The sequence below is a fragment of the Dendrobates tinctorius genome, unplaced genomic scaffold (genome assembly GCF_039654945.1).
Source record: "Dendrobates tinctorius isolate UK_male_01 unplaced genomic scaffold, ASM3965494v1 ptg000005l, whole genome shotgun sequence".
NCBI lineage: Eukaryota > Metazoa > Chordata > Amphibia > Anura > Dendrobatidae > Dendrobates > Dendrobates tinctorius.
Window position 1 is genome coordinate 28,557,181 of NW_027361673.1, and position 18,340 is coordinate 28,575,520.

Sequence of the window (18,340 nt, forward strand, 5' to 3'; positions counted from 1 at the left end):
GCTGAGCTGTGCCCACATCTTAATGTGTATAGCTGAATTGTGGGCTTATCATATGGTGTATAGGGGAGATGTACATGGGGATTCAGGGAACATTATTAAATATTAAGTGGGCACCACTTAAGAATCATTATTGATAGGCTGGGATCACATATGCAAGAAACAGAGGCCGAGTCTCGCATGTTAATACCCGGCACTGCCGCCGGCACTCGCGCACAACCCTGTTTCTTCTCCAAGTTCCAATTACAGGTCTGCTGGCCGCTCTCAATCATAGACAAAGATACAGGACCCTGACAAGCAGTGCAGTGCCCGCTCCATCAGAAGCCTCATCCTCTCCTGAAATGCAGAGCCTTCAGGAGAAAATCTATGCCAGATCGCAGAAGTTTTCTGAAAGACAACGGTATCTGCTACAAGTGCTGCTCATCCACCACTCATCTCGTCAAGGATTGTAAGGTCAGTGTAAAATGCACAGAATGTGGCACCACAGATCATAACACTGCTCTACACCCTGGCCCAGCTCCATGGAGTGCAAAAAACACGCCAGCTGACAGTGAGCATGGCGGGGAGGAAAGGAACACTGATGCAGCTACGCCAGAGATCACTTCACAATGTACTGAATTCTGTAAAGGCACAATAAACAGTAGGTCCTGTTCAAAAATATGCCTCGTCAGAGTGTACCCAAAGGGTCATAGAGACAAAGCTTTAAGACTGTATGCTATCTTGGATGATCAAAGTAATCGATCCTTGGCTAGATCAACATTCTTTGACCTATTCAACATCAAAGGGCCAAGCACCCCCTACTTATTAAAGACATGTGCAGGTACTGTGACAACAGCAGGCAGAAAAGCCACTGACTACCAAATTGAGTCCTTAGATGGACAATTCTGCCTACTACTACCTACAATCATCGAGTGTAATCAGATACCAGACAACAGATCTGAAATCCCTACCCCAGATGTGGCAATCCATCACTCTCACTTGAAATGCGTAGCACACCTTATACCGAAACTCGACCATCAGGCCCAGATAATACTGCTGTTGGGAAGAGATATCCTACAGGTACTTAAAGTGAGAAGTCATATCAATGGACTCCGCAATGCTCCCTATGCCCAAAGGCTAGACCTAGGATGGGTCATAATAGGAAACGTATGCTTGGGACATATGCACGTCCCATCTTCTGTGACAAGAATGCTAACAAATACATTGGAGAAAGGACGCCCATCTCTGTTCCAACCTTGCAACAACGAGTTCCATGTCAAGGAACTACCACACAGCATCCAACTGCCCAATCATTTAATAGACTTTACTCATGTCATCAGTATGGTGTCAGGAAGCTATGAGGATCAGTTGGGGTGCACAGTCTTCCAGAGAACTAAGCAAGACAACCAAGTAGCAATGTCGGTAGAGGACAAGTTGTTCTTAGAGGTAATGGACAAGGGACTTGTAAAAGATGAGACCAACAGCTGGGTAGCACCTCTTCCCTTCAGAATCCACAGACCACGTCTACCAAACAACAGAAATCAAGCATTAAAACATTTCTCCTCTCTTAAACATAATCTGCAGAAGAAACTGGAGATGAAAGATCACTTTTTCTCCTTCATGTCAAAGATTTTTGAGAACTGCCATGCAGAACTAGCTCCCACTCTCAAAGCCTCTCAAGAATGCTGGTTCCTACCCATGTTTGGAGTATACCACCCTAAGAAACCGGGCCAGATTAGAGTTGTGTTTGACTCCAGTGCTAAGTTTGATGATGTCTCCCTGAATGCTGTTCTACTGACAGGACCAAACCTCAATAACAAACTGCTGGGAGTACTTATGCGCTTCCGTAGGATTCCATTGCCTTCATCGCTGACATCCAGCAAATGTTCCATTGTTTCCTTGTGAGAGAGAGAGACGGGAACTTCCTAAGATTCTTCTGGTACAGAGACAATGATCCTACTAAAGAGGTCACAGAGTAGCGCATGAGAGTGCACATCTTTAGCAATAGTCCTTCACCTGCAGTCGCCATTTATGGACTCAAAAGGTCAGCTCAAGAAGGAGAAACAGAATACGGATCAGATGTCAGACAATTCATAGAAAAATACTTTTATATTGACGACTGTCTGAAAGCCATGCCTTCGAATGAGACTGCCATCAGTCTTCTCAGGAGAGCCCAAGAGATGCTTGCTTGCTCTAACCTCAGACTTCACAAAATAGCCTCAAACAGTCAAGACCTCATGAAAGCATTCCCTTCACAAGACTTGTGTAACGGTCTCAGAGACTTGGCCCTGGGGTCAGACCTCACACGAATGCAACGCAGCCTCGGGCTTCTCTGGAATCTACAGTCAGACACGTTCACCTTTCAGGTCAGCCAGGAAGAAAAGCCTTTCACACTCAGAGATGTTCTGTCTACCATAAACCGTCTGTACGATCATTTAGGTTTCGCAGCTTCTGTCACTATACAAGGCAAAGCCATACTATCAGACTTAACTAAGGAAACATCTGACTGGCATACACCTCTACCACCTGATAAAAGAATCCAGTGGGAAGTATGCAAGAACTCTTTAGCAGCCCTCTCCAACCTGAATGTTTCAAGACCATACACCCCTGTGCCGTCTACAGAAATACAAAGCCAAAGACTGTATGAATTTGCAGATGCTTCTGTCAAAGCAATTGCTGCTGTTGCCTACCTCAAAACTGGAGACTCTAAATGTCAGAGCCACATTGGATTCGTTATGGGGAAGGCCAAACTTGCTCCACAGCCAGAGCACACCATACCAAGGTTAGAGCTTTGTGCTGCAGTCTTAGCCATTGAGTTAGCAGAGTTCATCGCATCTGAGATGGATATCGACCTGACACAAGCCAAGTTCTACTCAGACAGCAAAGTAGTCCTGGGATACATCCACAATGAAGCTAGACGATTCTACATTTATGTCAACAACAGAGTGCTACAAATTAGGAGATCAGTTCATCCAAAACAGTGGCATTACATTCCCATGGACCAAAATCCTGTATACCACGCAACTAGAGCAGTTGACGCAAGTCGACTAGGGAGCACAACATGGCTCTCAGGACCAAAATTATTGTACACTGAGGAACGTTTTCCAGACACCTTTGAACTAGTGAGAGAGGATTCAGGTCCTGAAATCCACCCTCAGGTGTCTACACTTCATACATTGACTCCAGCTACTCTCCTAACCCAGAAAACAGGACTATCTAGTGCCCCTCCAGGAGGATTCAACGCTAAGGACCTCTACAAGCGTCAATGGAGACAGGTACAAAGTCTTGCAAACACATTCTGGGACAGGTGGCACAAACAGTACTTGTCTACCCTGCAGCCATGGATGAAGTGGCAATCTACCAGGCCTAATCTGAGGATTGGTGACCTCGTCCTTGTGAAAGACTGTCATGCTCATCGGAACCAGTGGCCACTTGGTCTACTGACAACAACATTCCCAAGTAAGGATGGCAATGTCCGCAAAGTCGAACTGAGGATGGCCAAAGGGAATGAACTTAAGACATTCTCCAGACCAGTAAATGAGCTGGTCCTATTGTTGTCTTCAGAGAAAAAGAATAGTGACATCCGTTTGATGCCAGATGGGGAGTGTTCTGTCTCTGACACTTAATCATAATCCCTGATTATCAGCTTGTTAATGTTTACAGTGTTTTCTGGCTCCATCTAGTGACCAGAGTCATAACCGCAGTGTTATTGTGTGCTTTACTTTCAATTTGATATTTCCCTCCGTTTGCAGTGCATTCTGGTAAGGTTGCAATGCACCCTGGTAGCCTTTGCAAAGGATTATGGTTAGTTCATCCCCCATTTTCCCTCCAGTCCACCATTTTCCTTCTGCCTGCATTCAGGAAGCATCTCATTTCTCTTCTCCCCTTGTGACAGCATCGCTGGTATGTACTTATGTTTCCTGTACCCAATTCCTGTCTCATATTAGCCTGCTTAGTTAGTTCTCCCCTGGTTAGCTATTAGTGAAGATGATGTATTATGTATATATGAATCCCTGATGAAGCCAGTATTGATTGTAAGCATATAAGTTTTGGCTTGTAGTTTCATCATGCCAATATACCATCATGTTCAATAAAGCACAGATTCAACCTACAGTCTCCTTATTGGACCCCGGTATAGCGGTTTAGCTGCCTGTATAAGCTACATGAATTCTGCTTCATTTAGTGAGGACAGAACAGTTACCTTGATATTGTCCTGCTTAGATGTTTCACCTGCCTGAGCTGAACTCCTAGCTGGGCCACTGGGGAAACAATACAAAGAGAGAAGTGAGGAAGTATGGAGTCAGTCAAATACTGCTTGTATGCTGGTTGACTGTCCGGATGAGTGTAGATAAAGCAGTATAGTATTTAAAATACCTTTAAGGCTATGTGCGCACGTTGCGGATTTGCTTGCGGAAATTTCTGCACAGTTTCTGCATCTCATGACAGAAAACGCAGTTGAAATTCCGCATGTTTTTTCTGCGAATTTCATGCGTTTTTGATGCGGATTTACATGCGGATTTGTATGTGGAATTGTGTGCGGATTTGATAGCTAAGTAAACATACAATCACAAATACTGCCCAAAAAATATCATTGATCCCTACAACAACAAAATACCATAAAAAATGATACCACACAATGGTGTATACTTAATAAAAAAACTTTATTGACACATACAGACAAAGTATACAAGAAAAATGCTGGAAAAATAAAAACTGAGGGACTACATGTCCATGGAATCTCACATCACAGTACTACAATAAACCACTATAAATAGTAGCGTTTAAGGCCATTGACCCTGCCCATCAAAATGAGTCACCTACCAAGGGAAACATAGCAATGAAAATGCTGCTAGCAAGAAATTCCCTAGTGAAGCAGTATAACAAAAAGTGTTCCTATGTCTGAATGTAAGGAATAGTGCGCCGCATGTAAAAGCAGCCCGAACAATACCCAATAGTTAGGTTTTAACTCATATAGATAAACCTAGGATGGACCATGAAAGATAAAAGTGAATGTAATGCACGCAGGACTAATCCATACCTGTGTATACTTGTGGAGATGCCTGGACGTCCCTCTGCCCTGACGCGCGTTTTGCACAGCTTCCTCGGGAGGCGTGTCAGGGCAGGGGGAGATCCGGTTTATATACTAATGCCACTTGTGTTACTGATTAAAAATGACCAAAACCTGCGTCCACTATGTCAAGCCGCTATCGGCGCCTGCGCAGCAAAAACTGTGTCAGCTGTATATACACTGCGCCTGCGTGGCGTGAACTATGCAGGTCCTGCTCCAAAACCTAATGCTGAGGCATTAATGACACATGCGCGATACCATGAGACATAACAACCAATAGGAGCGATACTTCGCGGTCACATGGTCCTGCAACGCCAGGTCTTAAAAGGAATTGTGTGCACCCAAATCATGAAATGTCCGCTTTATATCCTCCGACATCTCCGTGTACCCAGCATGCGTACGGCCACAAAAGGATGGACCTAATAGAAGTAATTACCAAAGGGAGGTGTATTTGCAAACAATACGTAAAAAATCAAGAATCATAAATAAGCCAATAAATGTGAATGTGTCCCAAACGCTAATTATTGATCCATACAAAGCACAAACTACCGGTGTGCAATGAATATTACATAATACAAGTATACACATAAATATCAATATCAAGTACAAAACTTTCTATACAAAAGTACATCCTAAATAAACAAATAGAGTAATCATAATCATATTTAGGACCTGGCGTTACCGGACCATGTGACTGCGAAGTATCGCTCCTATTGGTTGTTACGTCCCATGTGGTATCGCGCATGCGTCATTAATGCCTCAGCATTAGGTTTTGGAGCAGGACCTGCATAGTTCACGCCACGCAGGCGCAGTGTATACAGCTGACACAGTTTTTGCTGCGCAGGCGCCAATAGCGGCTTTACATAGCGGACATAGTGGACGCAGGTTTTGGTAATTTTTAATCAGTAACACAAGTGGCATTAGTATATAAACCGGATCTCCCCCTGCCCTGACACGCCTACCGAGGAAGCTGTGTGAAACACGCATCGGGGCAGAGGGACGTCCAGGCATCTCCACCAGTATGACAGTATGGATTAGTCCTGGGTGCATTACATTCACTTTTATCTTTCATGGTCCATCCTAGGTTTATCTATATGAGTTAAAACCTAACTATTGGGTATTGTTCGGGCTGCTTTTACATGCGGGACACTATTCCTTATATTCAGACATAGGAACACTTTTTGTTATACTGCTTCACTAGAGAATTTTTTGCTGGCATCATTTTTATTGCTATGATTCCCTTGGTAGGTGACTCATTTTGATGGGCAGGGTCAATGGCCTTAAATGCTACTATTTATAGTGATTTATTGTAGGACTGTGATGTGAGATTCCATAGACATGTAGTCCCTCAGTTTTTATTTTTCCAGCATTTTTCTTGCATACTTTGTCTGTATGTGTCAATAAAGTTTTTTTTATTAAGTATACACCATTGTGTGGTATCAATTTTTATGGTATTTTGTTGTTACCACAAGGGTGATGAAGCTAAGTAAACATATATTTAAAAAAAAAAAAAAATCATTTTCAAATCCAACCTCCATTGTTAATGTACTTCAACTAAGATAGGCTCTATTCTAGATTCTCCGGCCACAAACTCTTCTTCCTTCTGACATCATGTCCTTTTAACAAATCTGCTGCGTTTTTGGCACCAAATCCGCATGAAATCTGCACTAAATCCGCACTAAATCTGCAGCGAATCCGCAAACCTTTGAACATCTGCGTTTTTGCTGCAGATTTGAGTGACTTAATGGAAGTCAAAGGGTGAAAAACGCTGGAGATCCGCAAAAATAATTGACATGCTGTGGAAAATAAAACTCTGCGAATAAGGACAAAATTTTCCTCATCATCAAAAAATAATCGGCAAAAAGATTCCTGACTTAGAGCCCAGACTGATGAACTCGGGGAACATGCTGAGCGTCCTCTGGTAATGGCACATTTATCACTCTCCCATCCTGAACATCATCCAAGGATGCTTCTTGTTTTCTGCAAAAATTATGCAAAATTAGGGCAGCCTTTATGACTGCCAGGACATTGTCTGGATGCATCTGGATTTGTGTCTCAAAGATAAACCATTTACAAGTCAAGATTCCAAAAGCACATTCAACCAATCAACGGTCTTTCATCAGTCGAATGTTAAAAATTTGCCTACAGGTGTCCAAACCTCGACGTGGAAATGGTCGAAGAACATGCCTTGAGAGTGCAAATCCCTCATCAGCAACCATAATAAATGGTGCAGGTGGGACGAGGCTCCTGGAAGCACACGTGGTTTGGGAAGATTTAAATTGGTCTCAGCAAGTCACCTAGCTAATCTGGAATATTGAAATATGCGAGCATCAGAGGCACTCCCATATGCCCCAATGTCAGCAATTACAAAACAGTAGTTGCTGTCAGCTACAGCCAGCAGCACTACAGAAAAATATTTTTTGAAATTAATGTAACGGGAGCCAGAGTTTGGCGGCTTCTTCACACGAATGTGTTTACCAGTCTTGTGGTTAGCTAATGTTGTGAACACCTTTGACCTGGCTTATGAGTTTGGGCTTCCTCTGGTGGTTGCTGCTGTTAATGGAGCTGGTCTTGCTGACAGAAGTCAATCACCTGAGCTGGATGATTGGAGGTCAAGTGTTACAGACTGGGGAGATTTAAGTGAGCAACTTTCTCTCAGCTCTTGCCGGTGATTTGTTTTCCTACTGAGCTTTTGGGAAGTCTGCTTGCCTCCTGCATCTTTCAGATAAGTTATTTGTCTGCTTGAATCTTTTTGCATTTGATCCATTTTTTGCTTGTCTCTGATTTCTGCCTTGCTGGTGTGGATCCAGCGTGGTTCCCTACTGGGACCTGTGCTGGACTCTGTTTCAGTTGCCACGGCTTATGTCAGTCTTTGCAGTATTTCTAATCCCCTGTTTCATCAGTATCTTTTGTTTGCGTCCAGTTACACCAGAGTGCTGATTTAGTGAGGGAGAGGTAGTGTGGCCTCAGTATTTTTGCATATCAGACGTGTTGGAATTTTGCTTAGGGTTTTTTGCGTGATTGCAGACAGTATCCTTTCCTGTCCTATTCTATCTAGACAGTTTGGGCCCCATCATTTGCTTACTCTATTTTCTGCCTGTGTTTGTGCCTCATCTTGTCTCACCGGCAATATATGTTCGGGGGCTATCTATTCCTTTGGGGTTTTACTCCAGGGCAGTTTAGCTTTCCCCTTTCTCTCTTTAGGCTTAGTTAATTCTTTGGCTGTGCCGAGGCATCTAGGGCATCGTAGGTACGTCCCACGGCTAATTCTAGTTGTGTTGTCAGTTTAGGGGTCTGCAATCCGCTAAGTTACCAACCTCTCTGGTTATCTGGTTCAGTGGCGGACACTGACAGCTTGGGGCCCCTGTGCAAGAAATGTGTCTGGGCCCCCTTCCTTTTATGGCAACAAAGATATAAATATACACTCACTGGCCACTTTATTAGGTACACCATGCTAGTAACGGGTTGGACCCCCTTTTGCCTTCAGAACTGCCTCAATTCTTCGTGGCAGAGATTCAACAAGGTGCTGGAAGCATTCCTCAGAGATTTTGGACCATATTGACATGATGGCATCACACAGTTGGCGCAGATTTGTCGGCTGCACATCCCTGATGCGAATCTCCCGTTCCACCACATCCCAAAGATGCTCTATTGGATTGAGATCTGGTGACTGAGGAGGCCATTTGAGTACAGTGAACTCATTGTCATGTTCAAGAAACCAATCTGAGATGATTCGAGCTTTATGACATGGCGCATTATCCTGCTGAAAGTAGCCATCAGATGCCTGTTCTTAGCTGAGAGGAGTGGTACCCAGTGTGGTCTTCTGCTGCTGTAGCCCATCTGCCTCAAAGTTCGACGCACTGTGTGTTCAGAGATGCTCTTCTGCCTACCTTGGTTGTAACGGGTGGCAATTTGAGTCACTGTTGCCTTTCTATCAGCTCGAACCAGTATGCCCATTCTCCTCTGACCTCTGGCATCAACAAGGCATTTCCGGCCACAGAACTGCCGCTCACTGGATTTTTTTTCTTTTTCGGACCATTCTCTGTAAACCCTAGAGATGGTTGTGCGTGAAAATCCCAGTAGATCAGCAGTTTCTGAAATACTCAGACCAGCCCTTCTGGCACCAACAATCATGCCACGTTCAAAGGCACTCAAATCACCTTTCTTCCCCATACTGATGCTCGGTTTGAACTGCAGGAGATTGTCTTGACCATGTCTACATGCCTAAATGCACTGAGTTACCGCCATGTGATTGGCTGATTAGAAATTAAGTCTTAACACACAGTTGGACAGGTGTACCTAATAAAGTGGCCAGTGAGTGTATATATATATATTGCGCCACACACATACATGTATATATTACATAGTCTCCTTTATTATGTATATTGCCGTCCCTTACTATGCAGTGCCCTCTCTTGCTATGTACAGCACCGTTCCCTACATATTGGATTATATAGAGCCCTGTTTTTTATTACATACCATCCTGTCTTGTAAGCTGTATAATGCAATGATGGCTAGGAAAACTTCCTTTCTAATGGAGGAGATGATGGACTGGTAGTCTGGTCACCGGCTCCTCCATCAGCAGTCATTTTATATCTAAAAAGAGAGGGGACTTTGTAATAAAAGAGGGCACTGTTAATAACAAAATTAAAAAGAATACACTATGTAAGAGACAGCACTGTACATAACAGCAGAGGAAGCTATATAATAAGGGACAACACCATATATAACTAGAGAGGATGGTAGGTAATAAGGGATGGTGTTATACATAATAAAAGAGGAAACTATGTAACTAAGGATGGTGTTATATAGAAGTAGTGAGTACACTATCTGCTAAGGGACTGTGTTATACATAATAAGTATGTATACTATATGCTAAAGGACTGTGTTAGACATAATAAGTGAGTACACTATATACTAAGGGACTGTGTTAGACTTAATAAGAGATAATAATGTCTTCCTCCACCTCCCCCTGTTCCTAAGTCCATTATAAGTCCCCCTTCCTCCCATCCCAATCCCCTAAACCCCTCATTGTTCTCCTCTCCCCACATCCTATTATTGTCCTCTCCCTCCACCCCATCATTGCCCTCTTTCCCACCTATATCATTTCCTTCTCCCCTGCCACCCCATCACTGCCCTTTCTACCACCTACATCATTGCCTCCTTCTCCATCACTCCCATCATTGTCTTTTCCACTACCACCATCATTGCCTTCTCCCCCACCCCATCATTGCCCTTTCCACCACTTCCATCATTTCCTCTTCCCCCACCATCCTCATCATTGCCCTCTCCATCACCCCTTCATCATGGCCTTCTCCCCATCACCTCCATCATGGCTTTCTCCCAATCACCTCCATCATGAATGGCCTTCTCCCCATCACCTCCATCATGGCCTTCTACCCATCACCTCCATCATGGCCTTCTACCCATAACCTCCATCATGGCCTTCTTCCAATCACCTCCATCATGGCCTTTTCCCCATCACCTCCATCATGGTCTGTTATGAATGAGTCACCTTTGGAGGCAAAAACAGAAATGCTAGCTAAGTCCAGAAAACAAGAGAAGTTGGCAGCTATCGGATTGCAGACCCCTGAACCTATCAACAACAACTAGCAGTAGCCGTGGGGGGTTCCTACGATGCCCTAGACCCCTCGATCACAGCCAGAGAACTGCCTAGCCTAAAGACAGAAAGGGAAATCTAAACTGCCCCAGAGCAGACCCCAAAGCAATAGGCAGCCCCCAACATATAATGACGGTGAAGCAAGAAGAAAAAACACTAACACAGATAGAAAGATAGACTGAGCAAATGATGGGGCCCAAGCTAACTAGACAGGACAGGATAGGAAAGCTGCTGTCTGCAATCCGCGAAAAACCCTATGAAAATAAGAGCCAACAGACTGACAGGGAAAAAGGCCCTGAAGATGCTAGGCTTCAAAAAGACTATGTCAGTACTCAGGTATTTTCTGAAGACAGAGCAACCGGCAAAAAAGGAATTCAGCTCACCCCAGCAGGGAATGGCAGAATCCAGAAAAGCAAGGCAAATTAAAACCAAAACACAAATGCAAAAAGGCAAAGCAGAAAACTTAGCTTTGGAGGAGCAGGAATCAGACTGGTCTCCTAGAATTCCACAGAGAAATCACCAGCGAGGAGGAAGGGCGTCGGCTGCCTTATATCCAGTCAGAGATCCCCGTTGCCCAGTCATCCTCTCCCAGCTCAGGTGCTTGGTAATCAGATTCACTACCTTCCTTCACCAGAAGAGGGAGTTCATCAGACCTCAATGGTGAAGGGGAAAATGAACTCATAACAGTACCTCCCCCTTGAGGAGGGGTCACCGAACCCTCATCCACGCCACCAGGGCGATCAGGGTGAACTCGATGAAAGGCACGCACCAATCTTTTGGCATGAATATCAGAGGCAGAGACCCAGGAATTATCCTCCTGACCATAACCCTTCCACTTAACCAAATACTGGAGTCTCCGTCTAGCCAGACGGGAATCCAGTATCTTCTCTACCTCATATTCCATGTTACCTTCAACCAATACAGGGTCCGGAGGTGCCACCCCAGGAACTACTGGTTCATCAAACCTCTTCAACAAGGACTTATGAAACACATTTTGGATTTTAAATGTGACAGGAAGAGCCAACCGAAAAGAGACTGGATTAATGATCTCCAAAATCTTGTAAGGCCCAATAAATCTAGGCTTAAACTTAGGAGAAGCTACCTTCATAGCGATATTTTTTGATGATAACCAAACCATATCACCCACCTTAAACTGGGGACCAACGGTCCTATGTCGGTTGGAAAACCGCTGGGCCTTTTCATGGGAGAGAGATAACTTATCCACCACTTGGTCACAGATCTGGTGCATTGTCTCCACCACAGTGTCAACACCTGGGCAGGCAGAAGGCTCCACCTGCCCTGAAGAAAATCGAGGATGAAACCCAAAGTTACAAAAAAAAGGTGACATCAAAGTGGCAGAACTAGCTCTATTATTTAAAGCAAATTCGGCCAAGGGCAAAAATGAAACCCAATCATCCTGATCAGCGGAAATAAAACATCTCAAATACGACTCCAAGGTCTGGTTTGTTCTCTCCGTCTGCCCATTGGTCTGAGGGTGAAACGCAGAGGAGAACGACAACTGAAATCCCAGCTTGGAACAGAACGTCTTCCAAAATCTAGACACAAACTGAACTCCTCTGTCAGATACAATGTTCTCAGGATCCCTTGCCAGCGAACCACCTGTTGCAAAAACAGGGGCACCAACTCAGAAGAAGATGGCAACTTAGGGAGTGGTACAAGATGAACCATCTTAGAGAACCTATCACAAATCACAGTCATTCTCTGAGAGACAGGCATATCAGAGATGAAATCCATTGAAATATGGGTCCATGGCCTCCTGGGGACCGGCAAAGGCATCAGCAACCCACTAGAGCGAGAACAAGGTTTAGACCGGAGCAAGTCCCACAGGACTGCACAAAATTCCTGACATCACAAGACAAGGCGGGCCACCAAAAAGACCGACTCACCAGATCTCTAGTACCAAAAATACCTGGATGACCAGCCAATGCAGAGCAATGAACTTCAGACATCACTCTCTTCTTCCACTGGTCAGGAACATACAACTTTCCACTGGGACAACGCTCAGGTTTGTCCTCCTGGAACTCTTCCAGAGCACGTCTCAAATCGGGCGAGATGGCAGAAAGAACTACCCCTTCGCCTAAGATAGTAGCAGGCTTGGTCACCACAGGAGAATCAGCAAAGAAGCTCCTAGAAAGAGCGTCAGCCTTGACATTCTTAGTGCCAGGAAGAAAAGAGACCACAAAATCAAAACGTGAAAATAAAAAAAGGCCCATCTAGCCTGTCTAGGGTTCAAGCGTTTGGCCGACTCCAGGTAAATCAAATTCTTGTGGTCAGTGAGGACCACGACTTGATGTTTAGCTCCCTCCAACCAATGTCTCCACTCCTCAAATGCCCATTTCATGGCCAACAGTTCCCGATTCCCCACATCATAGTTACGTTCAGATGGGGAGAACTTTCGGGAAAAGAAAGCACAGGGATTCATTTTAGATGTTACAGGATCCTTTTGGGACAAAACAGCTCCTGCACTAATCTCAGAAGCGTCAACCTCTACCTGGAACGGGAGTGAGACATCAGGTTGCCGCAAAACCGGGGAAGAAGTGAATCTTCACTTCAGCTCCTGAAAGGAAAAAACAGCCTCCGGAGACCAATTCAACACATCAGCACTAGTGTTGAGCATTCCGATACCGCAAGTATCGGGTATCGGCTGATACTTGCTGTATCGGAATTCCGATACCGACTTCCGATATTTTTTCAATATCGGAATTCGGCATCGGAATCGGAAGTTCAAAGTTGATTGACAGACTGACGTCATCATGATGCGCGGTGTGTGCGCATCATGATGCGCCGTCATTTCGGGCCTTCCGGGGGTCTCTGCCGGCCTGCCGGGGGGCTGTGTGGACTGCCCGGGGTCTGTACCGGCCTGCCGGTGGTCTGTGCACCCTGTGGGGGTCTGTGCCGGCCTGCCGGGGGGCTGTGCCGGCCTGCCGGGGGGCTGTGCAGGCTCCGGGGGGCTGTGCCGGCCTGCTGGGGGGCTGTGCCGGCCTGCCGGTGGTCTGTGCAGGCTCCGGGGGGCTGTGCCGGCCTGCCGGGGGGCTGTGCCGGCCTGCCGGTGGTCTGTGCAGGCTTCGGGGGTCTGTGCAGGCATCGTCCGATGGGACTACAAGTCCCATCGGGCGATGCCTGCTACCATGACAGTGATTGACACATTAGCCAATGATGGGACAGTAGTAGTCCCATCATCCGGCTAATGTGTTAAATGTTAAAAAAAAAAAAAAAAAAAAATACTACATACATACTACATGCATGCTACATACATACTACATGCTACATACATACTACATACATGCTACATACATACTACATGCATGCTACATACAAACTACATGCTACATACATACTACATATATACTACATACATACTACATACATGCTACATACATACTGCATGCTACATACATACCACATACATACTACATACTACATATATACTACATGCATGCTACATACATACTACATGCTACATACATACCACATACATACTACATACATGCTACATACTACATACATACTACATACATACTACATACATGCTACATGCATGCTACATGCATACTACATGCTACATACATACCACATACATACTACATACATGCTACATACTACATACATAATACATACATACTACATACATGCTACATGCATGCTACATGCATACTACATGCATGCTACATACATACTACATGCATGCTACATACATACTACATGCATGCTACATACATACTACATGCTGCATACATACCACATACATACTACATACATGCTACATGCATGCTACATGCATACTACATGCTACATACATACCACATACATACTACATACATGCTACATACTACATACATACTACATACATACTACATACATGCTACATGCATGCTACATGCGTACTACATGCATGCTACATACATACTACATGCATGCTACATACATACTACATGCATGCTACATACATACTACATGCTACATACATACCACATACATACTACATACATACTACATATATACTACATGCATGCTACATACATACTACATGCATGCTACATACATACTACATGCATGCTACATACATACTACATGCTACATACATACATACATACTACATATATACTACATGCATGCTACATACATACTACATGCTACATACATACCACATATATACTACATGCATGCTACATACATACTACATATATACTACATGCATGCTACATACTACATGCATGCTACATACATACTACATGCTACATACATACATACTACATATATACTACATGCATGCTACATACATACTACATGCTACATACATACCACATATATACATGCTACATACATACTACATATATACTACATGCATGCTACATACATACTACATATATACTACATGCATGCTACATACATACTGCATGCTACATGCATGCTACATACATACTACATACATACTACATACATACCACATATATACTACATACATAGGAAATTCCCACACAGCAATGGCATAAAGTGAGACTAGGGACTTTTTTTTTTTTTAAGTGGCGGAGGAATACAGTGCGGAAGGATACCTACCTTCCGTCATTGGATTCCTGCAGCCCGTAGAGAACGGCAGCATCATCTGATGCTGCAGTTCTCTACCCAAGATCGTCGTGGGACACACTCGTGGACTGCTTCGGATCGTGGGTGAGTATTTTTGTGGTTTGTTATGTTAATATTTATTCCGTAGACGACAATGGCTTCGGGGAACAATGTGACAAGTATTGGTAAGTATGTTACTCTATGTTATATGTACTGTATGTCTATGTATGTATTGTATGAATGTATTGTATGTATGTAGTATATATGTGGTATGTATGTAGTATGTATGTAGTATGTATGTAGCATGCATGTAGCATGCAGTATGTATGTAGCATGCATGTAGTATATATGTAGTATGTATGTAGCATGCATGTAGTATATATGTAGTATGTATGTAGCATGTAGCATGCATGTAGTATGTATGTGGTATGTATGTAGCATGTAGTATGTATGTAGCATGCATGTAGTATATATGTGGTATGTATGTAGCATGTAGTATGTATGTAGCATGCATGTAGTATATATGTAGTATGTATGTAGCATGCAGTATGTATGTAGCATGCATGTAGTATATATGTAGTATGTATGTAGCATGTAGTATGTATGTAGCATGCATGTAGTATGTATGTAGTATGTAGCATGTAGTATGTATGTAGCATGCATGTAGTATATATGTAGTATGTATGTAGTATATATGTAGTATGTATGTTGCATGTAGTATTTATGTAGTATGAATGTAGCATGTATGTAGTATGTAGTATGAATGTAGCATGTATGTAGTATGCATGTTGTATGTATGTAGCATGTAATTTTTTTTTTTTTTTTTTTTACATTTAACACATTAGCCGGATGATGGGACTACTACTGTCCCATCATTGGCTAATGTGTCAATCACTGTCATGGTAGCAGGCATCGCCCGATGGGACTTGTAGTCCCATCGGACGATGCCTGCACAGACCCCCGAAGCCTGCACAGACCACCGGCAGGCCGGCACAGCCCCCCGGCAGGCCGGCACAGCCCCCCGGAGCCTGCACAGACCACCGGCAGGCCGGCACAGCCCCCCAGCAGGCCGGCACAGCCCCCCGGAGCCTGCACAGCCCCCCGGCAGGCCGGCACAGCCCCCCGGCAGGCCGGCACAGACCCCCACAGGGTGCACAGACCACCGGCAGGCCGGTACAGACCCCGGGCAGTCCACACAGCCCCCCGGCAGGCCGGCAGAGACCCCCGGAAGGCCCGAAATGACGGCGCATCATGATGCGCACACACCGCGCATCATGATGACGTCAGTCTGTCAATCAACTTTGAACTTCCGATTCCGATGCCGAATTCCGATATTGAAAAAATATCGGAAGTCGGTATCGGAATTCCGATACAGCAAGTATCAGCCGATACCCGATACTTGCGGTATCGGAATGCTCAACACTAGTGCTGATGTGTTGAATTGGTCTCCGGAGGCTGTTTTTTCCTTTCAGGAGCTGAAGTGAAGATTCACTTCTTCCCCGGTTTTGCGGCAACCTGATGTCTCACTCCCGTTCCAGGTAGAGGTTGACGCTTCTGAGATTAGTGCAGGAGCTGTTTTGTCCCAAAAGGATCCTGTAACATCTAAAATGAATCCCTGTGCTTTCTTTTCCCGAAAGTTCTCCCCATCTGAACGTAACTATGATGTGGGGAATCGGGAACTGTTGGCCATGAAATGGGCATTTGAGGAGTGGAGACATTGGTTGGAGGGAGCTAAACATCAAGTCGTGGTCCTCACTGACCACAAGAATTTGATTTACCTGGAGTCGGCCAAACGCTTGAACCCTAGACAGGCTAGATGGGCCTTTTTTTATTTTCACGTTTTGATTTTGTGGTCTCTTTTCTTCCTGGCACTAAGAATGTCAAGGCTGACGCTCTTTCTAGGAGCTTCTTTGCTGATTCTCCTGTGGTGACCAAGCCTGCTACTATCTTAGGCGAAGGGGTAGTTCTTTCTGCCATCTCGCCCGATTTGAGACGTGCTCTGGAAGAGTTCCAGGAGGACAAACCTGAGTATGTATGTAGCATGTAGTATGTATGTAGCATGCATGTAGTATGTATGTAGTATGTAGCATGTAGTATGTATGTAGCATGCATGTAGTATATATGTAGTATGTATGTAGTATATATGTAGTATGTATGTTGCATGTAGTATTTATGTAGTATGAATGTAGCATGTATGTAGTATGTAGTATGAATGTAGCATGTATGTAGTATGCATGTTGTATGTATGTAGCATGTAATTTTTTTTTTTTTTTTTTTTACATTTAACACATTAGCCGGATGATGGGACTACTACTGTCCCATCATTGGCTAATGTGTCAATCACTGTCATGGTAGCAGGCATCGCCCGATGGGACTTGTAGTCCCATCGGACGATGCCTGCACAGACCCCCGAAGCCTGCACAGACCACCGGCAGGCCGGCACAGCCCCCCGGCAGGCCGGCACAGCCCCCCGGAGCCTGCACAGCCCCCCGGCAGGCCGGCACAGCCCCCCGGCAGGCCGGCACAGCCCCCCGGAGCCTGCACAGCCCCCCGGCAGGCCGGCACAGCCCCCCGGCAGGCCGGCACAGCCCACCGGAGCCTGCACAGCCCCCCGGCAGGCCGGCACAGACCACCGGAGCCTGCACAGACCCCCTGGCAGGCCGGCACAGCCCCCCGAAAGGCCCGTACAGACCCCAGAGAGGCTGTACAAGGGCAGGAAAGGGTTTTTCTTATTCCGATACCGGAAGTCCCATAGACTTGAATGGGACTTCCGGTATCAGAATCGGCGATACCGATACTTTTTTTAAAGATCGGCCGATACCATCCGATACGATACTTTGAAGTATCGGACGGTATCGCTCAACTCTAATCAGCACCCTTCTTAGTCAGATCAGTCAATGGCTTGGCAATACTAGAAAATTTTGCTATAAATTTCCGATAAAAATTAGCAAAACCCAAAAACTTCTGGAGGGCCTTCAAAGAAGTGGGCTGAACCCAATCATAAATGGCCTGTACCTTGGCCGGGTCCATTTCAATAGTTGACGGAGACAAATAAATCCCAAAAATGAAATCCTCTGTACCCCAAAAAGGCA